The 26,789-nt window shown below is 40.9% G+C and overlaps 1 long non-coding RNA gene across 1 annotated transcript; it reads right to left on the bottom strand.

Annotated features, from left to right (window-relative positions):
• Positions 1 to 21,364: 21,364 nt before the first annotated feature.
• Positions 21,365 to 25,682, bottom strand: LOC125269994. Its single transcript, XR_007185233.1, has 4 exons — positions 24,712 to 25,682; positions 23,972 to 24,038; positions 21,765 to 23,879; positions 21,365 to 21,646 (listed from the first exon to the last, which is right to left on the bottom strand). It is a non-coding gene; the product is annotated as an uncharacterized LOC125269994 (long non-coding RNA).
• Between the last annotated feature and the right edge of the window lie 1,107 nt (positions 25,683 to 26,789).

Here is a 26,789-nt window from a genome sequence, read left to right on the forward strand (position 1 = left end):
TGTTCCTGGATATCATTAAAGCCTATTATTGTGGATTTCCGTGCTTGCCTCATCTCTACAGCACAGCATTATAACAGAAGAACGGACCTAAACCGCCTGGAAATCTGCAACAAAGATGGGCTTTTTCCTTGTTCCTGGCTCTCCCGTGTCTCCCAAGCTAACTCCAGTGGAGGATCGCGTGTGTGGGTTCCGGCAGGACGGTCGCTCACTGGAGAGGTATGTGGAGGAATTTGTTGAGCTTGCTTATTTGGCGAACTGGCCAGATGCCCCATTGAATGCCTGTTTTCTGGCGGGGCTGGACGAGAACAAGTTTTAAAGAACCTGCCTGTTGTTTTTCCCTAGTCGAAGCAATTAATCTGATTTTGTTTCTAAATTGTTCTGATTTTTTCATTGAAGAGGTTCTTGATAAATCGTGTAATCCTCATCCAGTCCCCGCAGAAACACAGGCGGCCTGGCCAGTTCGCCAATCGCCTCTTTCCTCCGCATGCCCCTCCAGTGGGCATTCCCCTGGTGTCCTGCCGGACCCAAAACCAGTGAAGGCCGAAGAAAAATTCTCTGCTGGGCCCAGACGGCCTAGGAGGAAAAAGAAGGCCGCCAAGCAACCCCAGTCTCCTGAACTTTCTGCCTCCGTGCAGCCCCAGTCTCCTGAGTTTTCTGCCTCCGTGCAGCCCTAATCTCCAGAGTTTTCTGCCTCCGTGCAGTCCCAGTCTCCTGAGTTTTCTGCCTCTGTGCAGCCCCAGTCTCCTGAGTTTTCTACCGCTGAGCAGCCAGAGCTTCCTGTAAAGCCTGCCGCCCAGTCTGAGCCCTCGCAAAGGGAGGAGGACTGGTTAATAGACTTTTGGACTGAACCTGCTCCAAGCCCGCTCGATCTTGCTCCAGTCCTCGCCGAGCCTGCTCCATTTATCAACGAGCCCACTCCAGGTTTCATTGTGTCCGCTCCAGGCTTCCACAAGCCCGCACCAGCCTTCCACGTGCCCGCTCCAGGTTCCCACGAGCCTGCTCCAGCCCTCGCCGAGGTCGCTCCAGCCCTTGCTGAGCACACTCCAGCCCTCGTCGTGCCCTCTCCAGTCCCGGCTGCCAACGAGCCCGCTCCCGTTGCCCACGAGTCTGTTCCAAGTGTTCCTGAGTCAGCTCCAGCAGTTCCCGAGCCAGCTCCAGCAGTCGACGAGCCCACCCCAGCATCCTCCTGTTCTGCACACCTTTCTGCACTTCCCTCATCAGTCTTCCCGCCATCTCCCCGGATTCCCAGCACCTGTTGTCCTCGTCAGCACTCCCTTTAAGTTCGACTCACTCCTAGCACTCCCTGTCCATTCTCGTTTATTGTGAAACTTATACCTGTGTTGTAGTTCTTCTGTTCCTGGATATCATTAAAGCCTATTATTGTGGATTTCCATGCTTGCATTATCTCTACAGCACAGCATTATAACATGCACACCAATAAAGTACAAATTAAACCAAACAAGGCAAAATAGCAAAGTAACACGAAACAAGAGCGAAGCAACGTAATGCAAACAAAAACCAAACCAAACCAAAGTAACACAAAACAAAAGCAAAGCAAAAGAAAAGAAGCGTCCCCGTACGATAGTCCCACGCAGCCCAACGACACAGTCCATGAGCGTGCAACCAGCCCAAGCTAAACGTCCAAGAGCATGCAACCAGTCTGTGCTTAACGCATCTTATGAGTGTTACCTCTGGAGAACAAACAATCAGGCAGACAATGCATGCTGAGAAGCTGAGGCCTCGTCCAGTCTATCAGAATGCAATGTGCACGTTGGAGAGATAAACCCGTGTTTGTTCTGAAAGCGATCACTTGTACTGGCAGTGCTTGAATCAGTCTCACCCAAACCTCAGACTGCAGAGGGGCAACCTCAACCTAATGCCAGCAACAGGATTAACCACTTTGCCGTTCTGAATGCCAACTAACGGGACTGGAAGAAAGGGGCGGTGACTCGTGACACCATTTCATCTAACCAGCCAGATTATATACACTTCCGCTGCCCGCTGATAGGGGAGCCAATAAGCAGAACAACCAACCACATGCAAGCAGAAATCTACTAGACCTGCCACATGTGATTTGGCAAAGCAAGTTTAAAGTGCAATAGAAGATCCAGCTTTGAAAGAAAGAAAGAAAGAAAAGCCCAATAATTACAGGTTAGGCTCATTGGATCCCCTATACAAAACAAAATATATGGGAATATACTGGAAAATACAATGTAATATTTTAAGCAATACATTTGCATGTATGGGAAACTAGTACTTATATTTTCCAATATACTGCAGTATAAGCATGGACATTGTATGGCTATATATTGATACATATTTTTTTCATTGGTTCATTGCAAGTTTGAATTCTGTTTCTGTTTGTATTTAAAGGAACCTATACACACCTGAAACCTTTTAGCCCTGACGAAGGCCTGTGTGCTGAAACACGTTGGCAATATAAAGTTGTTACTTAGCTCCAGCCTTACAGTTTTTTGTTTTTATTTTTATTTTTGACCCCTCCGTGCCACAAGTCCTGCTGGTTTTCTTTCTTTCTTATACTATATATTGATACATATAAATAATATATAGTAATGAAGACAAACTGCATAACATTTTTACATGTATTATCTGTATTAAAACACTCAATTAATTTCTCTTGCATGAGTTAACAAATCAAGCGTATAACGTTAGTTCTGGCAGGTCACATTAGTCAAGCTCGTATCAGTTGACACTCAGCTGATTCACATTAACCTATATGAATAAGATGCCACCGCATTCGTATATATACAGTATATGGTCCATTCAGCATTATCAGCAGCTTAGCGCATTGCTCAGGAGCTACTTACCCTCCTCCGTCCCCAGCTCCACCTTTGTCCAGTCAGGACTTGCCCTTCTATATTTCTTTTGATCAAAATAATTTCTTCAATTATGTTGTTACATTAATTATTGTCATTAAGAAAATTAATGATATTGCAATACTTGGTTCTGTTCTGTTTACCCTAAGGGGGGTTATCGCTGCTCTCAGTTTTTGCCCAGAACAGAACCATACCGCCAATCCAAACTGTATGCTTAACTGCCATCTTTGATGATAGTGATCCTGACAGAAATGGGTTTACCTGTCACCGTCAGTCACTACATTTCACATCGTCCCTCCTTCTGCTCACCTGCACACTTTCAGCAATCACCTGCACCTGTTATCCATCAGCCTCATTAACAGCACCTCATAAAAGCACACACCTCGCCCCAGTTGTTGTTCTGTCTTGCTCGGACTACTTACCTTATCTCCAGCGTTTATCTCCAGGTGTGTGCTTCAGCTCCAATATTCCCTGCTTCTGTAAGAAAAGACATTTCAGTTATTATCCATCTCCAGTCATCGTAATGTTTCTTTGCACTGTCTACTCATCTGTTTCCTGCCATATTGCTCTGTGCTGCAAATAAAGAACCTGTTACTGCATTTCTCTGTTCCTGAGTCTGTGTTCCATAACAGAAGACTGGACCAAGACAGCAGTCAGCACCATGAGCATTCCACATCGGCCCATTAGGCCAATTTTCCACTGTCGGGCCAGTGCGAGCCAAGGCTAACAACATGCCGTGTTGGGCTAATAGCCTTGGACCTCAAACACTGAGGCCAAAATCAAGTTGTAATTCTACTGTCGGGCCAGTAGTCCCGCAGCACTTCCCTAAAACTTGCCCTTAACACTCCTCCACTGAACAGCGTCACACGATCTCACCATTTCACCAGCTGACTGAAAACTAGCTAGATCACAAAATGAGCATGACTGAAGCAAACGTTGGTCTTTACTTAAAGACTTAAGATTCCAACATCAATATTTGCCCAATGTTTTACAATAAAAAATGTTACAGTAACAGTAATTTATTCATTTGCGCACACCAATCATGCTGAATCATACTGGTTTTTACAATTTTATATAAAAAGAGAACACATACCTATTAGGTTGCACCTGCTTTCATTTATTTACGAGAATGCACAAAACAACTCCATTAAGGCTTTTAAATCCAAAGGCTTACACATTTAGAAAAATATTGATAAAAATATTATGTTTTTTTACACATTTCAAAGCATTTCTATTTATTTTCCTTGAAATTTTATGATGATTGCAATCTGAGGAGGTTTAAGCGATCTCTCTGTCTCTCTATACCAGGGATGGGCAACTCCGGTCCTGGAGGGCCAGTGTCCTGCAGAGTTTATCTCCATCCCTGATAAAAACTCACTTGCCTATAACTTTCTACTAATCCTAAAGACCTTGATTAGCTAGTTCAGGTGTGTTTCATTAGGGTTGGAGCTAAACTCTGCTGGGCAGTGGCCCTCAAGGACTGAAGTTGCCCATCCCTGCTCTATACTGTTATCCTTTCAGCCAGAACAACAGAGGGAGCTCACAAGCAGAAAACAGGAGTTATGAGTTATATAAGATAACCGGAGTGTGTGACAGACATACAAATGCATTAGTCAGGTATCAACAAAGGCACGGGGAAGAGAGAGATAAAACATTACAAACGAAATAAATACATGATTATAATCATATATGAGTTGTCTACGTTCCTCAAACAGTTTCTGGTATTTTCCATAAATGCGTGTATTTACTATTGCAATGATTAGAATACATAGCCTTAAGCATCGCATATAAGTATATTTCTGCCTCATCCAGTGATCAGAATCCCTATCGGATTGCAAGGAAGTTATTTTAAGCACTTGCAGGTGTCCGAAAGTGAGCTTTGAGCTGAAAGTTGTGTAAAATGTCTTAAATGTCTTGAAGTTAGCTGTTAGCCTGATATAATAACATGGCAAATGAGCAGCGGTGTTGACCATCTCCTGACTTTGGTAAATTCCACCTCTGTTCACGACCACTCCTCAAGCCCCAGTTGGTCCGCTTTGGACAAAGGCATTTGGAGGGCCAAAAAACCCTGGCCATTGGCCCTGAGGAAGCCCTGACGAGGCCCAATCAAGCCCCGGAAGTGACAGTGGAAACGCTCGCTTTTGGCCCAACAGTGGAAAAGCGGCTATACTATATCTATCAAAATGACTGTCCCCTTGCTGAATAGGCGGAGGCATTCCTGAAGATATCTCCGGAGGTTTAACTGCTCTCCTTCTGATTCAGTCCACTCCCGAAAGACCACTCATCCTTCCTGTGATTCCAGATTCCACTCCCCTCCAGTCCAGTCCAGGGTCCAGTCCAGTCCAGTCCAATTTGATCAAATCAAAGCCAATCAAAATTTGATCCAATCAAAGCCTGCTCCAGTCCTACAGTTCAGTAATGAGTCCACAACAGAATGCTCTCCCGAGTCCGCTCCAGAATGCTCTTCAGAGTTCAGCCCAGTGCCTGTTCTCATCTCAGAGCTCCGCCCAGTGCCTGCTCACATTCCAGAGCTCCGCCCAGTGCCTGCTCTTGTCCCAGAGCTCTGCTCCAGTGTCCCTTATCCCAGAGCTCAGCCCAGTGCCCGCTCTCATCTCAGCTCAGTGTCTGTGCTTCCTGGTCCCCTGCACAGCCGGCGCCTCCCTGGTTCCCTGAGCAGCGGACGCCTGCCTGGTCCCCTGCACAGCCGGCAACTCATTCCCCTAATTCTGTGTGACACTGTGTTGACAGTGGCAACGTTAGATGGGATGCCCCCTGGGGACCGTCCACATTCATTACACCACCGAGGACATTTCATTACAAATTAAGGCCTTGCACAATGAAATGATCAAATTTTACTCATTAAATCACCACAGAACCCCATCATACTTGGACTTTCCTGACTTTGCACAACCCTCAAATTTCCTGGACTGACAGACAAATTGAAACTGAAACTGAAACTGCAACCTGCTCCCATCTCCAAACTTCCACCAGAATATAATGACCTAATAGAAGCTTTCAACAAAAACAAAGCATCTCAACTTCCCCTTCATTACTCTAGTGACTGTTCCATAGAACTTCCGGGTACAATTCCCGGCACCGGCAGGTTTCATCTTCATGAGTGAAAAAGATGGCGGCCTTCGGGCCATGTATTGACTATCGAGGTTTCAGTGAGATCACTATCAACTTTCATTACCCACTGCCTCTGGTTCCTGCAGCCCTGGGACATGCGTAATCGATGGGTCATCGTTTATATTGTTGAAATCCTCATTTTCTCCAATTTACTCGAAGATAACACCAGCCATGTCAATGCTGTCCTTAATGTGAATTCCACCAGACCTCAATCTTGTTCCTTAGATACATCATTAGCTCTGAGGGAGTCGCCATGGACGACAACAAAGTGCAGGCAGTCTTGAAGTTGCCTCAACCAACCAGTATTAAGGACTTCAGTACCATAGCAGCACCCATAACTTTGACGCTTACCTTTGAAATAGGCTATCCTGGTCCCTGGCTTCACAAAAGTCCTTCCAACAGTCTTAAAGCATCCTGACCCTGAACATGAATTTACAATACAAGTTGATGCATCAAGCTTGGGCATCAGAGCAGTACTTTCTCAGAGACATGGCAACCCACCCAAACTTTTCCCTTGTGCTTATTATATGCAGAAACTCAACTCAGCGGGGCAGAATTATAATGTGGGGGATCTGAAACTTCTAGCCATGAAGGCAGCCTTTGAATAGTGGCAACACTGGCTGGAGGGAAGCAAACATACCTTCCTTGCGCTAACTGACCACCAGGACCTTGAATACATGCGCTCAGCAAAAAGACTCAACCCAAGACAGGCTAAATGGGCATTGTTTTTTACTAGATTCACTGTGAATTATCGGCCCAGTTCCAAGAACATCAAAGAAGATGCCCTCTCCAGGCAGCATGAGTTCACCTTGTCACCACCTACCAACTAACCTATAATTTTCTTGCCCTCGTGCTAGCACTGGTACAGTGGGACATCACAACAGAGATCGCAGACAACAGAGGCTCAGAGCCACCTCCACCAGACTGTCTTCAGGATTGAACTTATGTACCAACCACACTTCACCAAAGAGTCATTCAGTGGGTGCATACTTCCCCCAGCTCTGGCCATCCGGGCATCACTGCTACCATCCAACTCTTCAGCAATCAATTCTGGTGGCCCTCTCTGCAGTCTGACATTACTTTCATCCAGAATTGTTCGATCTGTCAAATGGCCAAATCATCTCATCAAGTTCCTGCTGGTCTACTTTAACAGCTACCCATTCCTCAACGTCCTTGGTCACATATAGCCATCGATTTTGTGAGAGATCTCCCCAACTCTCAGGATCATACCACTATACTCACTGTAATGCATTGTTTTTCGAAGGCATGTCACTTCATTCCGCTGCTCAAGTTACCCACGGCTTTTGAAACAGCAGAACATCTGTGCAACTCTGTATTCTGGTTCTACATCCTTCCAGGGGGCATTGTCTCAGATTGAGGACCCCAATTTACATCACAAGTGTGGGCCGCGAGACGCCAGATTGAACAGGCTGATCGCTCTCGCCATTTTCATCCCGATCACCGTCCCTGGGACAATGGGTCTGGCTTTTCACCTGGGATTTTCATCTCAGATTTCCCTCCAAAAACTCAGTACCAGGTCAGTGGGTCCTTTCAAAGTAAGGAGACAAATTACACCAGTTTTATATTGTTTGGCTCTCCCCTCTAATTATCATATCCCACCCACCTTTCAAGTTTCTTTGCTCAAGCCCGTTGGTGGTTCAAGAGGAGAGGAGGACCAGGATGAGACCAGTGACCAGGGACCCCCACCCATCATCATGGATGGCAAGGAGGTTTATCACGTGAATGAACTCCTTAGTTCCAGACATGGAAGACCCCATTGGCGCTTCAGGAGCCACTCTCGGGTTGGTCGATCTCCACCAGAGGGCTCCATTACCGGAGTATTAACCCCGTTTCAGACTACATTTCCCATCACCCCGTGCCTGGAGTTGATTTCCCACGCACCTGTTCATCATCTCTGGGACTATTTAGGCCACACACATACACACACACACCTTGCAAAGTCTTTATTTGCAGTGGCTGACAATTCTGAGCATTCTTTCCTGTTTATGAATCTCTTGTGTATGACCCTGGACTGTTTATCCTGTTTATCCTTTTGATTCTCTGCCTGTTTGCTTGGATATTCTACGTATTGTTTGCTGCCTGCCCTGACCATTTGCCTGATCATTGCCATGATCAGAAAATGAAACTGAACAGAGAATGAAAACATGAACTAAAGGAAACAGAACAGAATATCAAAATATAAAATACGAGTCCAAGGCTGTGTCATAGCCTATATACAGGCCTGGACTGGTAATCTGGCATACCGGGCAAATGCCCGGTGGGCCGACGCACTTGAGGGCGGGGCCGCTATATGATATGATTTTTTTTAATAAACATAAAAATTGGCCAACGACCGGCCCATAAAGCAGGGACAGCGGCCCATTGGTTCATTTTCCATACTGACACTGGGCTGGCCCAATCACATCTCTTAACAGACTCCAGCCCGTCCCCTCTGTTTCGCCAGAACATCTTTGGATTAGGAGGATGGAGAAACAAAAGTGTAAGTGCAAGGGGGGTGCGGAGAAGTTGCGGGCAAAAAAATCAAAAAATTTAGAGGTTGATGCCTCAACGTGCAAAAAGTACTGGCATGTTTAGTGCGGTTACTGTAGCTTCAGTTTCCAAACCTACAGTACCTGACGTGCAAAAACAGGTGAACATAGAAGAACATGGAGGAGACACCTGTAAGGCAGAGGAGCAGCAGGTGTCTGACAGTGAAGCCAATGAGGGACAGAGTAAGCAGGAGAGTATAATAGAAGCGGTAAGCAGGGTAGTTACATGATTAACAGCGAGGGACTCATGATGCGACGACGACGACGATGATGCTTGAATGAATATTATAAGACAACATAATCGTCGTCGTTATTATAAAGTCAGACTGTCACCTACTGCACTGGTCACTCAGTCAGCTAAAGTCAAATAGCACAGCAAAAGTTATTTTGCACTGTTTTTTGTAGTTAGCAGTGCCCTTGTAGCTATCAGAGTTCACTTATGCAGTAACGGCCTTTCTCATAGAAAAACCTGAAATGATGCAATTTGATTTTTCAAAAAAAAAAAAAAATTCAGGTTATTATTATAATGTAAAATTACTGACGATGTGTTTATTTCACAACGAGACTATAGGTGTCTATTTATAGCTGTTAGTCGTGATGATGGTCTACTAGATCTCACTTTTCAGCTATAAAAAGTTATGTTTTGTAGCTCTTGTACCCTATTACTCTGGTATGAACACTTGGTTGTTTATGGCAAGTGAATAACATGAATATCATTTTATTAGGACGTTTTTTGTGAGTATTTTGGTAGTATAGTTTTCTTTTTCATTGTTTTTAATAGGGAGTATCTAAACAATGAGAGGTAAATGTTTGACACTTAAACAGGGGTTTGTGCTCTTTAAAACAAAGTATATTTGTAATTGTAAATTATAGTTTTTCTGCTGTCTGTTTCATTGGAAATTTTTTTTAAAAAAAATTCTTTATAGAATTATCAGTATTCTACATCCACGTTCTAAGGGTTAACTAGCTTTTATATCATGGAGCACATTGTCTAGAAATCCTACTCTTACTAAGTGTACTTTTAATAACTCTACCAATTAATTGTAATACTCTGGTGGGTGGTGTCCGACCGATTGTGGTGGGCCGGTCTGAGCAAAAATGCTAGGGCCATTTTTTTGTCCCAGTCCAGCCCTGCCTATATATGTCACGGTCTTGGTAGCTACACACACACATATATGTATAAGGGAAGAACTACTTTTAAAGGTATATTTCTATGACAAAATTATTTGGCGATCGGTGGCTGTAATGAAGCATACAACAAAAGGAATAGGGGAACAAAACAATCTTTATTAAATCTACACCTACCGAACACTCAGGAGATCGTTGGAGAAAACATAAATAAACAACCACATTCAACTTAGACGATACCGAATAAAGGAACAGAATGAAATTCAGGGCTTAAATACATGAGGAATGTAATCAAGGGGAACAAAAACAAGTGTGTGGAAACTTATTAATAGCCAGGGAAAATAACTAGGAGCTCAGACAGACAAAACAGAATCAGAACACAGTGAAAACTAAACCCAAACAGACTGCACATGTTACAAAACTACAGCTACAGGTTTCATTTTAATATGCAAAAAAAAAAAAAAAAAATGCATAGAAAAACAAAAAGCTCACATTAACATTTTCCTAGGCTTTACATCACTTTTGGCTACTAATGTACATTTTTGCAAAACTCCAAAAAAAATACATATGCATACAATTCACTGCAGTTTCCAGCCAAAATTATCAGTTTAAATAAATAAATAAATAAACCTTTAATCCTTTTCACACACATTATAATTGCAGGGGCAGATTAGTGATTAATAAAGACTTATTTTCTCGCACAGTTTTGACCTCAAAACTCTTGTATGATTTGTAAACTAATACATTTGGACATTTACATGACATAACCAGCTCCATGTTTGGCTTTTCTGACATATTAATCCTGCTCAGGAGCTCACCTGGTACAACACTGCACTGATGTGGCATGCTCGGATATGAATCCTGTGAATCATGAGTCACAATAAAAGAGCTCAAAGACTTGTAGAAGCAAGCTAAAATGGCTTGGTTACTTCAGCAAATATGCTTTATCTGTTTGCTTTTTGTTAACACTTATCGGTTAAGTTTAGGGTAGAATGTCATGTAAGTGGTATGTTATTTTTATTTTTTTTTGTAATTTTTAAAAGAGAATTAACCTTTTAGTGCCACCCACTTTACATTTAATTTCTGAACTGCCGCAATACGTACAACAACCAACGTAATAAAATGATTCATGTTCATCTGTTTTGGATAAAACTGAATGCATTTTTAGCAACACTCATATTTCAATTTAAAAGTGCCGTGAAACATGCAAGAAACAACAAAATGTAATTTTGCAAAATGTTACCATAGGAATGAGCCTGGGTTGCATGGAAACAGGGATCTTTGTTAAAGATACTAAAAAATGTATCAGTGAGCTTTTACTTCTTATATTATATAAATAGAGATTATTACCAAAACCAGAGTAAAAAGATACAGTCTGCCCAGGCTATAATCTTGAGCTATAAACTTTAGCAGATTCTGCATGGTTCATGAACAGGCTGGTGTCCTCAAAATCCTAAAGCAGATGGGTTTAGGACTAAACAGTGATTAATGGATCACCAAGAAAGCCAAGCCTGTGGTTCATGATTAGAGAGTCTGCCTTCATTCCACAGCAATATATTGTTTCAAAGGAGTATCTATTTCCAGACTTTCTAGTCTGTATTTTCCAATTAAAAAAATTCAAATGGAAAGATAAAGTTGCGCTAAAAAAAATCTAATCAAACAGTAAAACAGTAATTTTAGAGCATTTAGTACATAAATGTGGACATTTTTTTTCAGTGTAACACAATTTTGTAAACTCATGACTTGCCAGTGCATCACATCAAAACTGTTTCCAATTAATATGCATATTTGTTGATTGCAAGCATTTTACATACACATTCTCTCTATCCCTCTGTCTTTATTGATTTTTATTTATATGAGCTATCGAAAATGAACAGTCCAATGTTGTAAGAAACAACTTACAAAAATGCACATCTACAGTGATGTTTCATTTCAATCACAAGATCAATCCATAACAATTGCTGTAGCTCAAAAGCTAACAATTGCCATTTAGCAGTCAAATAAACCAATCAATGTCTCTGAAAGCTCAACACTTACTTCATAATAAGCATGTTGTATTTTGTCACACCCTATCAGTGTTTTTTCAATCTGATTGCAGGTAAGCTATATAATGGTGATATTCAGAGAATATTTTTTCAACCGGTCTCAAGAGAAGAAGAAAAAAGTCATTGTTGGTTCCAGCATTTTAAGACAGCTGATGACAATGACATGTACAACCTGGTTTCTGTATGAGCTTTTTTCTCTCTTGCTCTTGTTAATATAAATGTAAATATAATGCTATTGGCCATGGACAGGAGTGATGTAATGAGCAATTATTCACATCCATAGAGCACTGTATAACCCTTCACAATTCCAATTTCACATGTTACTGTAATTGTTCAGAATGTCCATAAACCACTAGAGACTAAGTTTGAATTGTGAGATATTTGAGATATGAGGAACTCATTAACAATGAATAATGATGATCTTTATATTATTAATGCACACACTGAGAAGCAGTGTGAGATCTTAGTCTTTGCACATCATGAACTGCTCCGAGACACAAAGGTTGAGGATCTAAACTCAGTATTTATTAAAAGGGTAATCCACAATTTTAATCCACATCCAGGCAAAAGTTCATACACAAAACAACAATAACTGAGTAAAGGACTGAGGCAAAACAGAGAAATCCAAGGGAACAGGCAGAGAAATAAAAAAGAACCAGGACACAGGAGAAACAGGATACAGAAGTGCTCAGAAATGCAGTTAGACACATACGAGACTTAGCAATGACTGATTGAATTGATCGGACTTATATAGGGTGAGCTAATGAGGCTATGTTACGTGAGCTGTTGTAATAGAGACGAGGCGTATTCGGATATCCACAAATAAGGGTATTTAATAATAACCAAGGAGAGAAACAACATACATGCTTTAAACAACAATAAGAACACACCAGGAGTGAAGGGAGTGAGTCCATTATAAAGGGTGTGCTGAAGATCAGGAACAGGTGCAGACAATCCGTGATGAAGAGGAGAAGACGAGGGAAGTGAGTGCAGGTGTGGAGAACAGGAGGATTATGGGAAATGGAGTCCGGGACACACGGGAACTGTGACAGTACCTCCCCCTCCCGGTAGGCGCATCCTCGAACCACCGGGGGGTGGGCGCCCTGGAGACCTCATGCAGGTGCAGGGAGAGGAGCGGACTGGAGTGGAGGTCTCCAGGGTGGATCCATGAGCCATGGCGGGTCAGGAGCTTCGGCAGGCCATGGTGGGTCAGAGGCCGTGGGCGGCCAAGGAGGGTCAGGAGCTGCAGCAGGCCATGGTGGGTCAGGAACTGCAGCAGGCCATGGTGGGTCAGGCGCTGCAGCAGGCCATGGAGGGTCAGGAGATGAGGGCTGCCACGGCGGGTCAGGAGACGAGGGCTGCCATGGCGGGTCTGGAGACGTGGGCTGCCACTGCGGGTCAATGTCCATGGGTGGCCATTGCGGGTCAATGTCCAAGGGCGGCCATTGTGGGTCAATATCCGAGGGCGGCCATTGTGGGTCTGGAGCCTTGGTGGGCTCTGGCGACCCCGAAACCCCGCCCAGGAGTTCCCCACCCACAGGTACTGGGCCCCCCCCCCAAAAAAATACTTGGGGAGGTTTAGGGAAGGCTTAACTGGTCCGTGGCATGGAGTGGGCTTGCAGGCTGAGTGGGCTTGCAGGCTGAAGTGGGCTCGAAGGGGCATGGAGCTGCTGGCTCGGAGAGGGCTGGAGCTGCTGGCTCGGCGGCTGAGACTGGAGATACTGGCTCGGCGGAGGAGACTGGAGATACTGGCTCGGCGGCGGAGACTGGAGATACTGGCTCGGCGGCGGAGACTGGAGATACTGGCTCGGCGGCGGAGACTAGAGATACTGGCTCGTTGGCAGCTACTGGAGATACTGGCTCGTTGGCAGCTACTGGAGATACTGGCACGTTGGCAGCTACTGGAGATACTGGCTCGTTGGCAGCTACTGGAGCGGACTCATTGGCAGCTACTGGAGCGGACTCATTGGCAGCTACTGGAGCAGGCTTTCGGGGTGGAGCGGTCACTGGGATGGTGGCGAATTTCAGTGCTGACCTCATATATTTCATCATGGGGTCCGCCACCTTGGCTACCAGGTCAGCACTGTTAGAGACCCACTTCCTACCCCGGGGAAACGTTGGCTTCCGGGAATGGACGGGACCGTTGAAGCGGTATGTGCAAGGTTCTGGGGTGTGGTGAGCTGGCAAGGCCTGGTAAATCTCTGATGGGGCTGGACAAGGAACACAAAGATTCTCTCTTACTACATCAACTTCGAAATTGGAACCATTTAAAAAGAGAATCAAATTTATGGAATCGACTAGGGAGTCGATTGTCCATGTCCAGTCCCATCAGAAAAACAGCATTGAGGCAGGCATCAGTCCAACTCACCAGAGAAGATACCTCCAGAAACTCCTCCACATACCTCTCCAACGGTTTGCCATACTGCCGCAGACAGCAAAGCTGTTCCTCCATCTGGAGAGACTCTGGGGACACGGGAGTCAGAAAAATACCCATCCTTAATGTGGATCTCCAGCGATTTTGGTCTGTTCTTCTGTTACGTGAGCTGTTGTAATAGAGACGAGGCGTATTCGGATATCCACAAATAAGGGTATTTAATAATAACCAAGGAGAGAAACAACATACACGCTTTAAACAACAATAAGAACAGACCAGGAGTAAAGGGAGTGAGTCCATTATAAAGGGTGTGCTGACAATCAGGAACAGGTGCAGGCAATCCGTGATGAAGAGGAGAAGACGAGGGAAGTGAGTGCAGGTGTGGAGGACAGAAGGATTATGGGAAATGGAGTCCGGGACACACGGGAACTGTGACAGGCTAATGAGACACAGCTGACAGCAACCAGGGATGATGAGTCCAGGCAGCGAGTTCTTGGAAATGTAGCCCATGTGTGAATGGCAATGCATTACATATGCATTTCTTCTCACATATCTGCCTATTTTTCTCATAACAATGTTTTTGTTATTTGAACAAGAGACATTCCCTTTCAAGAGGTTCTCTCGACGTTGCATACAGCAATAAGGCTTAATAGTCTATATACAATAGTATATAGATTATTTGACAGTTCCAAGCATAATAACTGCAATCCAACAGGATAATAACAGCAATCACAGGTCATAGAGGGGCACTCGTAACTGTAATTAAAAAAAAGCAAGTATAAACAACTGACTTATCTTAAGCTAACAGTCTTGTAACAGCTAGAAATGTGTTCTGCAAAGCCCATCCAGCCACTGAATATATGTCCTCATTAGACATCCCTTAGACAGAGAGCGGCCGTATCACACTCGCATAACAGAATTGAACGCAAGCAAAAACGCTGTCTTAAGCGAGAGCACATTCAAACGAGCTGACTGAAGAGGCTCAAAGGGAGGGCATTATAAATGTCTTTACTGTCACTTTTGATTGATTTAATGCATCCTTGCTGAATAAAAGTATTAATTTCTTTAATTTATTTAAAAAAAAAAAAAAAAAAAATCTTACTGACCCCAAACTTTTGAACGGTAGTGTATAATGTTACAAAAGCTTTGTATTTTAGATAAATGCTGTTCTTTTGAACTTTCTATTCATCAAGGAATCCTGAAAAAAAGTACACAACTGTTTTCAACTTTGATAATAATAACAAATATTTCTTGAGGAACTAATCATCATATTAGAATGACATATATACATATACATACATACATACATACATACATATATATATATATATATATATATATATATATATATATATATATATATATACCTTAAATGCTGTGTGTGTGTGTGTGTGTGTGTCAAAACCACAGATATTAAAACTGTAAGGAATTAACCATCTGAAAAGAACCAATTCACCAGAATATAATAAGTGTTAAAAATAAATTGATTCATGATCACTTAGCACTGCCTTTGAAATTAGTACTTCATATCAACCTTTTGAAATAGCCTATCTACTATTCCTTTTGTGCAATCGCCTACACATTTACTTGATCCATGTCTAATATTAATACAAGCAATGTTTACCTTCTGGCTACAAGTTTCATTAGAATTTCCAAATGTAAAATTTTCAGCTTGACCTGATATGAATCTCATGCGTGGGCAGTTTATAAACTCTGTATAGCCTCAAATGCCCCTCAAATGCTGTCTGAAGGACAAGCTTTTCTTCCTTTCTTTTTCATACAGACTTTTATAGCATTCTCCTGAGCTGATTCACATAAAGCCACAGATTAAAAAAAAAAATAAATCTTTTTGTGGAAACTTAGAAAAAAAATTACAAAAATATTCTAAATGCTCATATACAGTATAGTGAATTCTGTTGTATACTGTATGAGAAGCTAATTGAACCATACTATTACAGTTTGCAGTATATGTATATAGTACACAAAATGAGGCTAGGTAAAAAGAGGATGAATGTTTGACATGTAATTTCTAAAGGAAATTGCTGATACCAGTAAATGCCCTTTTTCCTGCCCTGCCACATCTCATTCCTCTTTGGACATTTTACTGATATCACAAATTATAATGTAATATCATATCTTATATGGAGCAAAATAAATATTTGCCTGAAGCAACAAAAATTTGTATGTATCATTTTATGTATAAATGTATAAGCTTTTGAAGATGTTTATTTAATCATTTTAATGTGAAACTCTATAGACATTCTATGATAATGCAAAACAGTTCCTACTTCAATTCTCATCATGGTGACAACAATTCTCCTCCTACGCAATCAACAATCAAAACATCATATCTACTTATAACAATATAACTTATAATGATTTTGTGTTGCTTCAGGATAATGTTCTGCAGTAGAGTGTTACTACATCATAGATGTAAGTTTGATTTATAGGTCTGTGAAAGAATGCAGATTTAACAGAAATATGAGCATCATATATAATTATCTGAGAAAATGACAGTTTACAGTGGCATGCCCAGTACAATTGCCAGTATTGATGCACGAATTGACTCACACCTGAAGAAAAAATAAAGTAAATAAGGTTGGACCTGTGTGAGCTTGACGTATTATCAAAAGATTTTAATAATAGTTCACCACAGACAGTTTTTTCATCAACACAATGTGCAATACATATTTCAATTTTCAGTGTTTATCATTTGTAAAGTGTCATCTCTTTCATCGCTAGTTATTGAGTGTTACTGATGATTAATGTACAATGATCCTTGATACTGTTATGGAATTCTGTGTATGAATGTGTTTATGAGAATCACTATAAAATGTTAATGTTTTTGAGAGAAAAATTAACCAAAGTTGCATTCAATTGATAAAAAATAATGTAAAGACATTTCACCGGATGTTGGAAATGACTATTTCTATTTCAAATAAATAAATATTCTCAGTTGAACTTTAATTTGCAGTATATACATGCACTTACATGTATTGTTCTTAAAAAGTATCCAGTGATATATGGTAACAACATGAGTTAAGGTTAAGTTTAGGGGTAGGTTCAGGGTTAGTATAGTTATTACCCAGTAATTACTATAATAAGTACATAATATGTAAACACGGAACAAGACTGTAAAATAAAAGTGCTAACAGATTCTCCAAAATTTATGTTGATAAAAAGAATCCACCTTTTATCATTTTAGCTGTAATTTAAGTTATCTTAATATTAACTGTTTTTCCCCAAAAAATGTTGATACCAAACTCATTTCTAATAAGGCAGCTTAGAACAAGATGCAGGTCAGAGCATTTGTGATTCAAACAGGTACAGATTTTTTTTTTTTTTATCACAACCACAGGCAAGTGTGGGTCAAAAACGCAAAAGAGATTCACAAACATAGTGACCAACAGTCCTGTACTGCTATAAGAAATATCAAAACATTGCGGTCCATTTGTTTTCATAATGTCTGACGTGCACACACTATCACCTCTTTAGTAATAAATCCACGACACACACAGCTGATGCGATAGACTGTTTTTTTACTGAACTGCTTAGCGTGGGCGTACCACACCTCTACTCCTACTTTCACACAAACACATGCATGCTTGCATGTTGAAGCATTCATTCATTTCTCAGTAATTTTTCCATTTTCTTTCAATATCAGATGTTTGGCGAGATGGAAGACGAACAAGCCTTTCAGTTCATTCTTTGTGAAAGTCTTTTAGTCACACTGCCATTCTGCTGAGTTGCTTTTCGCTGTGGATCTAAAGGATTGAATCACAATCGTGTCAGAAACAGCTCTCATTCTTTCCTTCCTCCATTATGAGCAAGGATGTGTGTTTGTGAGAGTGTATTAGAGAACAGCATATACTTTCTAAACTGTCAGGATGCCTTTCTTAACTTGTTCCTGTTGTGCTTAGACAGAACAATGTTTTCTAATACTGATGTATGTATAAATTACAATGATTTTTAAAAAAAATTTCAGCATCAGTGTTTGCTCTGCTGTCTCATTTATTTGCTCTATTCGTATTTTCTATTTCATTTTTTTTTTTAGGTCAATCCTGTTGTCAAAGATTGTGCTGTAGCCTATTATCTAGAAATTGTGCATTACACTTCAATATTTTGTTACAGCCACTGCGGTTCTTCCTTATAAACATCAAATTCAACTAAAGCAGAAGAATTTTCTAGGAACTCTACCATGTAGTAATGTCCATGCAAGTGTTCTGTCTCTTGAGGGGTGGGACAGGGGTGAGAGGGTGTTTAGAAAAAAATAGTTTACTTGTATACTGTGTAAGACTGATGCAAGAGTGCCTGGACCAAGAAAGGTCTACTCTTTGAGAAAACAAAGTAAATTAACATTTGAACTCTCTCTTGCAAAATTAGCATCCCCTTCCGAGACGCAATCACACTGAGTCAATCACACCTCAGCATTTGCCTTAATCTACATTTCACTTCCTTCACCCTCTTCCCCCATCTCTTCTCTCTACATGCAGAGATGACCTAAAATTCACCCAAAGTCTATCTGGTTTAATGTGAACAATCATCAAAGAATGCTATACAATGTTTGGTATCGTTTGAAATGTCTCAGTGCAACTGGTACAATGGTCTTGTCTACATGGAAGTAAACCAAAGGTATTAAAGGTTTTAAGAGTTTACAGATACTTTGGTTGCAACTGTGGGTGTGCCCCTTTCCCAGGGTCTTTCATCCAAACTACCTCCTGTTCCACAGCAAGGTGCGAACCCCCTAGGTCTGTGGCCCTAGTAAATGCAAATTCTGATTGTAAGTTCATGCCCCACATTGGGGGTTGGTCTGAGTATTTAAAGAAATGTTGAGTGTCCAGGACACTCAGCAATGTGTATTTTCCTAATGTCAGGTATTCATCTTACTCTATTTCTGAGCATTTAATGTTTTGTATTGATCATCTTTGAACTGATTATGTAATTGGCATGATACATTTACCTGACTAATAAATTGTCACATTTGATTTATTCTGACTTACTCTGAAATTATTGTCTTCAGTAGATTACGACGTATCCATTGTTACCGCAAATCTGCGTCAGGTTAGTAACGGACTAAAGTCCAGTTTTGAGTGGAGCATAGGGCACACCAACTGTGATTTTAGAGCTCTGACTAACGCTTGGCATTAGTTCAAGTGTACTTAGACTGTAAAGGCTAAAAGGGAATTTCCGTTTAGGACAACAGAATGTTGATCGACCAACCTAAATAGGGTGAGCCTTACCTCCGTTTATTGTAACGTTACTCTAGCTAAGTGTACATGGGAAACCATGGCATAACCAAACCAAAGCTACTATAAGAGAAGTAATATTGGTCGGCTTATCTGTAGTAGTGGTTATGACCTCTGACTAGAAGTTAGTGTTACTTTAATTCAAGTGTATATAGGTCTATGGGGACTACACAAATTCTTTTAGAGAAAGCAAGCATGAGAGCGGCACTCTATTAGTATAGTCAATTACCTCTGTCTAGTGACCAAGACTGGCGAGTTTGTGATCGTGGGCCCGCATAATTAATGAATGGCCAGTGCGAGGACCCTGTGCGACACTGAGAACCGAATGAACGAGTACAATAAAAGTAAAGAGTGAAATAGAATATTCAAATGTAAAGCCAAATTATTATACAAATGACCAATAATCAATTGACATTCTAAACTAAAATCGAGGTCATAATAAAATGGAGTCAGATAAAAGTTTACTTGGAATTAAACTACTTTGCCACACTGAAAAGACCGAACACGCAAGAAACCTTCCCCGCCCGGTGGGAAACCACCATTGGGCCGATTGGGCGGGCCTTACAACTGAACTGATTCTGTAAATTGTTCATGTACAAAATATTAAATATATTGATAAAAATAAGTTACATTTCATCTTGATAAACAAGCTGTGGATAGGCATCATGACCTTATTGGAGAGTATCATGAAACAGAAACTTCTGGTAAGCATAGGGTGACCACCATCAAACAAAATAAAATGTGGGATGATTACTAAGTTTGTGTGGGACATGTTACCAACACTAAATCACAACCTGAAGCTGTTATATAATGTCTAACTTAATAAAAACATTTGTATTCTGCCTTTCAGCTGATAAAAATACTTTGTTCCTTAGTCCCTTCCAGAAAACACCATTACATCACAATGTAACATAACATGTCTTTATTTTACATGTCATTTAAATTCAACATCACTGACCCTAAAGGCAGCAGGCATCATGCAGAGAAGTATTTTTTTGAAACAGTTCTTCTGACCAATGCTGCGTTCATGCCACCTTGTATTTACCGGAATCTTGAGATGACAACACGTGACGTTATATTCTGAGCTGTTCACGTCCTTGGACTGGGAATTATGCGTTTCCATGGCACCACTATCAACGCCTATGAATCTACAGAGGTCAGGTGGTACAGTGGCCACGTGGTACATGTGGGAGCTTTCAGAGAACTCCCAGCTTACAAGCTCTCACTTTTTACAAGCTTGAATCTCATAACTACAGGAATTACGAGGCCGCGTGAACGCACCAACTCCACTCACATTTTGATTGACAGCTGTCACAACATACTAGTGACTGTGTTTACTCCTTTATTTTCAGCCATTGGATAGTATTAAAAAAAAACAGCTGTTGTATTTGTGTAAGGCGGGATGTTACTTCTGTCGAAGTGCTGTTAAAGGTGAAAAACTACGCAGCAAAAACAATAAATAAAATGCTTTCTTTAAAAGGCAAAAGAATGCATGCATTATTAATATTTTCCTAATATGATAATTAAAAACCAACAGACTGATGAAAATGCGTTTTCTCAATATGCGACGTGCGGGACAAGGAGTGAAAATGCTGTGCGGTACAACGCAAAGCGGGACGGGTGGTCACCCTAGGTAAGCAACATAGTAAGAAAAGTGACAGTCATGAGATATTAGTAAGAAAACCACAAATACAACACCCTTCAGTCTAATTATGATAGTCATAAGATCATAAAGTAAACCAGGAATCTGGTTTTGAGTTAAATAAGTGTTAATAAATACATTTATTAAGCGTTTATAACATGTGCATTAAAAACGGCTCACTATTTGGCAGATATTGCATTAAAGTCTCCCTTTTTATTCATGCAGTTATAACTGCATTATTAATGATTTATAATGCATTCATAAATGACTTATTACTCATTAACAAACACCTTTATAAACCCTTTACAAAGGGAACCTTAATGTAAAGTGTTATCGTTATAATAAAAGGTACAGTGATATTATGCTTTCCCCTGGACTTTGTAATGAGGCGGAAGCCAAGTTAGAATCCACACACAGTCATTTATTAAAAACCACAGCAAACAAATCCAAATCAGCAGGCAGATATAATCCAAAAGATACAAGATAAACAAGAAAATTATTATAGAATGCTCAGTAAGGCAGGTAGACTGGCAATACTTCAGGATGGCCTGTTAGCCAGGCCATGCTTAATGGTCTCACAAACAGGAAGTAACAAGTGAAGCAGAGGGAGCGGCACACAGTCAGTACTCGGGAGAGGGTTCCCTCTACTGGCATGACGTTACAGAATCGCCTGGCTCTCGATGTTGGGGTCAGCACCTGGGTGGAAGAGTTTGAGGAGAGAAAAATGGAAGGAGGGAGAGACACAATAATTAGCTGGAAACTCTAACTGGAATGTGACCTCATTTATTTGTCTTATGATTCTAAATGGACCTACATTCCTTGGGCTGGGCTTCCTGCTTGGTAGCCGCAAGTTGCGGTCCTGTGTGTAGAGCCAGACCCTTTGTCCAGGTTGGTAGGGAGGATGTGGGTGATGTCGCCTATTGGCCTGAATCTCCTGGGTCCTGACAGCCCTTTGCAGACATACATGAGCACTGTCCCACACCCTCTCACTACGACGAATCCAGCCATCGACTGCAGGTACCATAGATGGTTCTCCTGACCACGGGAACATTGGGGGGTGGTATCCAAGCACGCATTGAAAGAGACCAGTTGATGAATGTCTTAAAGAGTTCTGCGCGTACCCTACCCATGGTAGAAACTCTGACCAGCAATGCTGTTCACGACCACAGTACGACCGTAGTTACCTGCCAATCTATTAATTCAATCTCTCAACTTGACCATTGGATTGAGGATGATATCCTGAGGTTAAGCTGACATTGATGTCCAGCTGTCTGCAGAAGGCCTTCCATACTTGTGAGGTGAATGTGTTCCTCTATCTGAAACAATATCTTTGGATATGCCAGAAACTCTGAAAACATGTTGGAACAGCGCTTGAGTGGTTTTCATGGTAGTGTGGAGGCCTTTCATAGGTATTAGACAACAGGCCTTTGAAAGTGATCAATGATGACTAGGATTGTTGTGAATTCATTTGATGTAGATCGGTGACAAAGTCTATTGAAAGGCGTGACCAAGGTCGTTGGGGAATAGGCAAAGGTTGTATCAAACCAGAGGATAATTCTTTTTGTATTTTGGACTGGACACAGACTGAGAAGAACTTGACCTAGTTAGTCACGTCTTTAATCATTGATGGCCATCAGAATTTTGTGTGAGATAGAGTGTTCTTGAGACATTGACTTCTATGACAAGCGGCAGGTTGGGATCAGGATGTTTGAGGATAGGTGCTGTCGTGAAACTGTTCTTGAGTTTAGTGAAGGCTTGAGTGGTACTTTCAGTCCATTCTAATTTTGAAGGTTTACCTTTCAACAGGGATGTCAGTGTTGCAGCTGTAATGCTATAATTATGGATGTATGGATCATGGATAAAGCATCGATAGAAGTTGACAAATCCTAAGAAGCGCTGAAGTTTCTTGACTGTGGTTGGTTAGGCCATTCAGTGACTGCTGTAATCTTGGAATTGTCCATTTCTTCACCTTGATGGCTTTGATCGCTTGACATGGAATTCACACTTCTCAGCTTTTACATAAAGTTGATTCTCTAGCAGTCTGGATAGCAAAGTCTTGACATGATCCTTGTGTTCACTTTCAGACTTGGAGTCGATAAGGATATCGTCAATGTATGCAACTATGTACTTGTTCAGGATGTCTCTGAAGATCTCAATGATGAAAGACTGAAAGACTGCCGGTGCATTGTCCACCCCATATGGCATGACCTGGTATTCATGGTGCCCCCTATTTGTCAGAAATGCTGTTTTCCTCTCACTGCCTTCTCTGATTCTGATGAGGTTGTAGGTACTCCTGAGGTCTAACTTGGTGTAAATTGTTGCCTCTCAGAGTTGTTCTAGGGCAGCAGGTACTAATGGTAATGCATAAGAGAATTAAACTGTGACATTGTTCAAACCTCTGTAGTCAATGCAAGGCCGAAGTCCTCTATTCTTTTTTTCTACAAAGAAGAAGCCTGCAGCCGCTGTGGAAGTAGATGAACGAATGAAACCAGAACTGAGAGCTTCTTCTATGTATTCTTCCATTGTTTCTGGGTATGATGGGGGATAGATCTTACTTTTGGGAGGCATCGCATTGGGCAAGAGGTCATTGGCACAATCCCAGGAACAATGATGTGTATAGTAGAACTGTAACCTTTGCATAATCGCACCATGCCAAGAGATGACTGGGTCGTGAACATATAGCCAAGGGCATCCTAGGATGATTTCAAGGCATGGAGAATCAATCACATATAATTAGATGATTTCTAGATGAAATAGTCCTACTTGAAGTTGCATGGGCAAAGTTTGTTGGGTGATTCCATCTCCAGTGGGCTTGTTGTTAACAGCGTTAACTCTGAGTGGTGGATCACAGGGTTGCGTGGGGATATTGAATTTCTTGATGAGGTCTTGATGGATTAAATTCAATGCAGAGATCCGGAGTCATTCAATGCTGTAAAAAACAATAGAGTCATTTTCAGTAGTAATCTTGACACTGATAGTGAGGGATTTAGTATTAAGGAGAGAAAGACTGTCAACACTTACTCGGCTGGCAATTTTGGTGTTCCTCTGGGCTTTTAGTGAACTTACAGCGTTAACGTGGCCTGTCACTCTGCAAGTAAAAACACAAATTGTGTATCAGCCATTGTGATCTTTCCTCCGTAGAGAGTTTGGTAACACCTAGCTGCATGGTTTCAGGGTTGGATTGAACAGTTGGTAGGACTGGATTGGCTATCTGAGAACTTTGGTTGCTTGGAATGATTCTCGTGATGGTGACTTGGATTTAGTGGGGTTATTGCGCACAAGGTTATCAATCTTAAAAGCAAGCAACACATACTCCGAAAATGATTGGTTTTCTCCTCTGCACGCAAGTTCTGCCTGTAACTTAATGTTCAAACTCCACTGAAACACAGCTTTGAGCACATCATTCCAACCACTCTGAGCAGTGAGCATTCTGAATTCTATGGAATAATCAGCGGCTGATCGGTGACCTTGAATCAATTGCAGGAGTTGTGTTGAAACATCCTTGCCTCCCGCTGGATATTCAAACACATCTCTGAGTTGTTAAACAAAATATACATTCGACTTTTCAAACTGTCTGCTTCCCAGAAAGCTGTGGCCCAATCGATCACTTTACCAGTTAACGGAAACATGAGAAAAGCACATTATTTTCCTCATCAGACTCAAAATCATCCCCTTGGTGTTTGAAAAAGATTTCTACTGGCTGGAGAAATCCTTTACATTTCTGCTGAACCATCAAATTCATCGGGTAAAGCAAAGCTTACCTCCTTCGGCACAAGTGGTGGTAGCGATCAGAGATACTGCGTGAGGTATTCGTTAGCAGCTTGTAGTTTGCCCAGCTGTTCTTGGTATCCCTTGAGGATGTTGCTTTGGTAAGTGAATGCCAACTGTAGATTAGACACTTCTGCTGGATTCATCGGTGGCGAAGTATTATGTAACAAGGCGGAAGCTGAATTAGAATTCATATGCAGTCATTTATTAAAATCCACAGCAAACAAATCCAAATCGGCAGGCAGATAGCATAAACACAAGGCAGGCAGAGGTATCACTCAATAAGGCAGTCCAATCCAAACAACAAAGCAAAGGGATAATCCAAAAGGCGAAAACGAAACAAAGCAGGCAATGGTCATACACAAGATAAACAAGACAATGATTATAGAACTCTCATTAAGGCAGGTAGACTGACAAAAATTTGCAATGGCCTGTTAGCCAGGCCATGCTTAAATGTCTCACCAACAGGAAGTAACTAGTGAAGCAGTCAGTACTCGGGAGAGGGGTCCCTCTGCTGGCGTGACTTTACAGACTTTTAGTTTGGTTTGCATTTTTTTCCTGTTTTTCTTTCTATTTTCTTTGGTTTCTAAACATGTTTGCATTTGTTGTCATAGTGACTAATTAGTTGATTTATTTATTCCCTACCTGTGACTTGTTTTCCTCCTCAGTTAACCCATATAGCCCTAATTTTCAGCTGTTTTTTGGCCATTCTTGTTGCTACTGTGGTGGTTTGCTGTTTATTCTCGTGTTCTCCTGTGCTCCTGAGTATTTATTTTGATATTCTTTATTAAAGTTGTTAATGCTGTGATTCGATCCAGCCTCAATCATAACTAAAGATGCAGACAAAAATCATTATATTGTTATGAATGTAATTAAAGTTCCTAAAAACACACAAATACATAATAAAGAGTGGCTTTTTGATGTTTTATTCCAAATAAAACAAAAAAGTCAAATGTCAGGGTAAAAAAAGATTTTCCCTTTGAATTGTTTTTTTTTTTTTTTTTTTTTAAGCATAATCTCATTTTTTATATATTAATTTTGCTTCTCAAGTATTGATTGTCTTTATTTAAGTATGTTTAGATATTTTGTATTGGATAACAAAACTCAACAACTCAGTGAGATGACATATATTACGCAACACAGGTTTTAGATGTATGTTTTAATATTAAATCAGATAGAATAATTCAGGAGATACTCCTCAGAGATAAAGACTTCCAAAAGGAGTGCAAGTAAATTTTTAAACAAACAAGTGACACTCTCAACCCATCAGAGGTCATAAAAATACTCCAGCACTGGAAAACAGCATGTTTTTAACTATGCATTAGTAAAAAAAAAAAAAAAAAAAAAACAAGAAAAAACAAAAACAAACAAAAAAACACAACAACAGGATATTTGATGTTCAAAGGTTTTCCAGCAATTAGAGAAACTGTGCTTAATTAATTTAATATAATTTAAAGTGCTTAACTAAACTAAGATTAACTAATGCACAAATTAATTTCATCCTTCATAAGCTCTTAATTAGTCATACTGTGTGTCCACGGATTTCTAAGAATACAGCGAAACATAGTTGTTTTAATGCCAGTCTATCATTTTACTGCTTCAGTTTCAGTTTTCAGAACCTTTTCACCTATAATCATTTTAACCAGTCAATTGTAATAACTAAAGCACAGCATAGCACCCTAGGTGCGGAATGAATCATTGTCCTAAGGTGATACAGCAAGCATTACTTGCAATCAAAATGAAGCAAACATTGATTGATAAATGTCAAACACAGATTGGTAATATTTCATAATATTGAGCTTTGGAGAGCTTAAACTCTGTTCCACACTCTGCATATGTAAGAAATTATCTCTGAAGATTTTCTGTCTGTCTGTCTGTCTTCCGGGGGGCGTACTGTAACAGTTCTGTTTTCCCTGTTCTGCGGTGTGCAGTCTGTATAATGCATAAACACAACTTCATTCTTTATAAATCTCTCCAACAGTGTGTAATGTTAGCTTTAGCTATGAAGCACTATCAAACTCGTTCAGAATCAAATGTAAACATCCAAATAAATACTATACTTACTATATCT

Source organism: Megalobrama amblycephala, linkage group LG6, assembly GCF_018812025.1.
Source record: "Megalobrama amblycephala isolate DHTTF-2021 linkage group LG6, ASM1881202v1, whole genome shotgun sequence".
Taxonomy (NCBI): Eukaryota; Metazoa; Chordata; class Actinopteri; order Cypriniformes; family Xenocyprididae; genus Megalobrama; species Megalobrama amblycephala.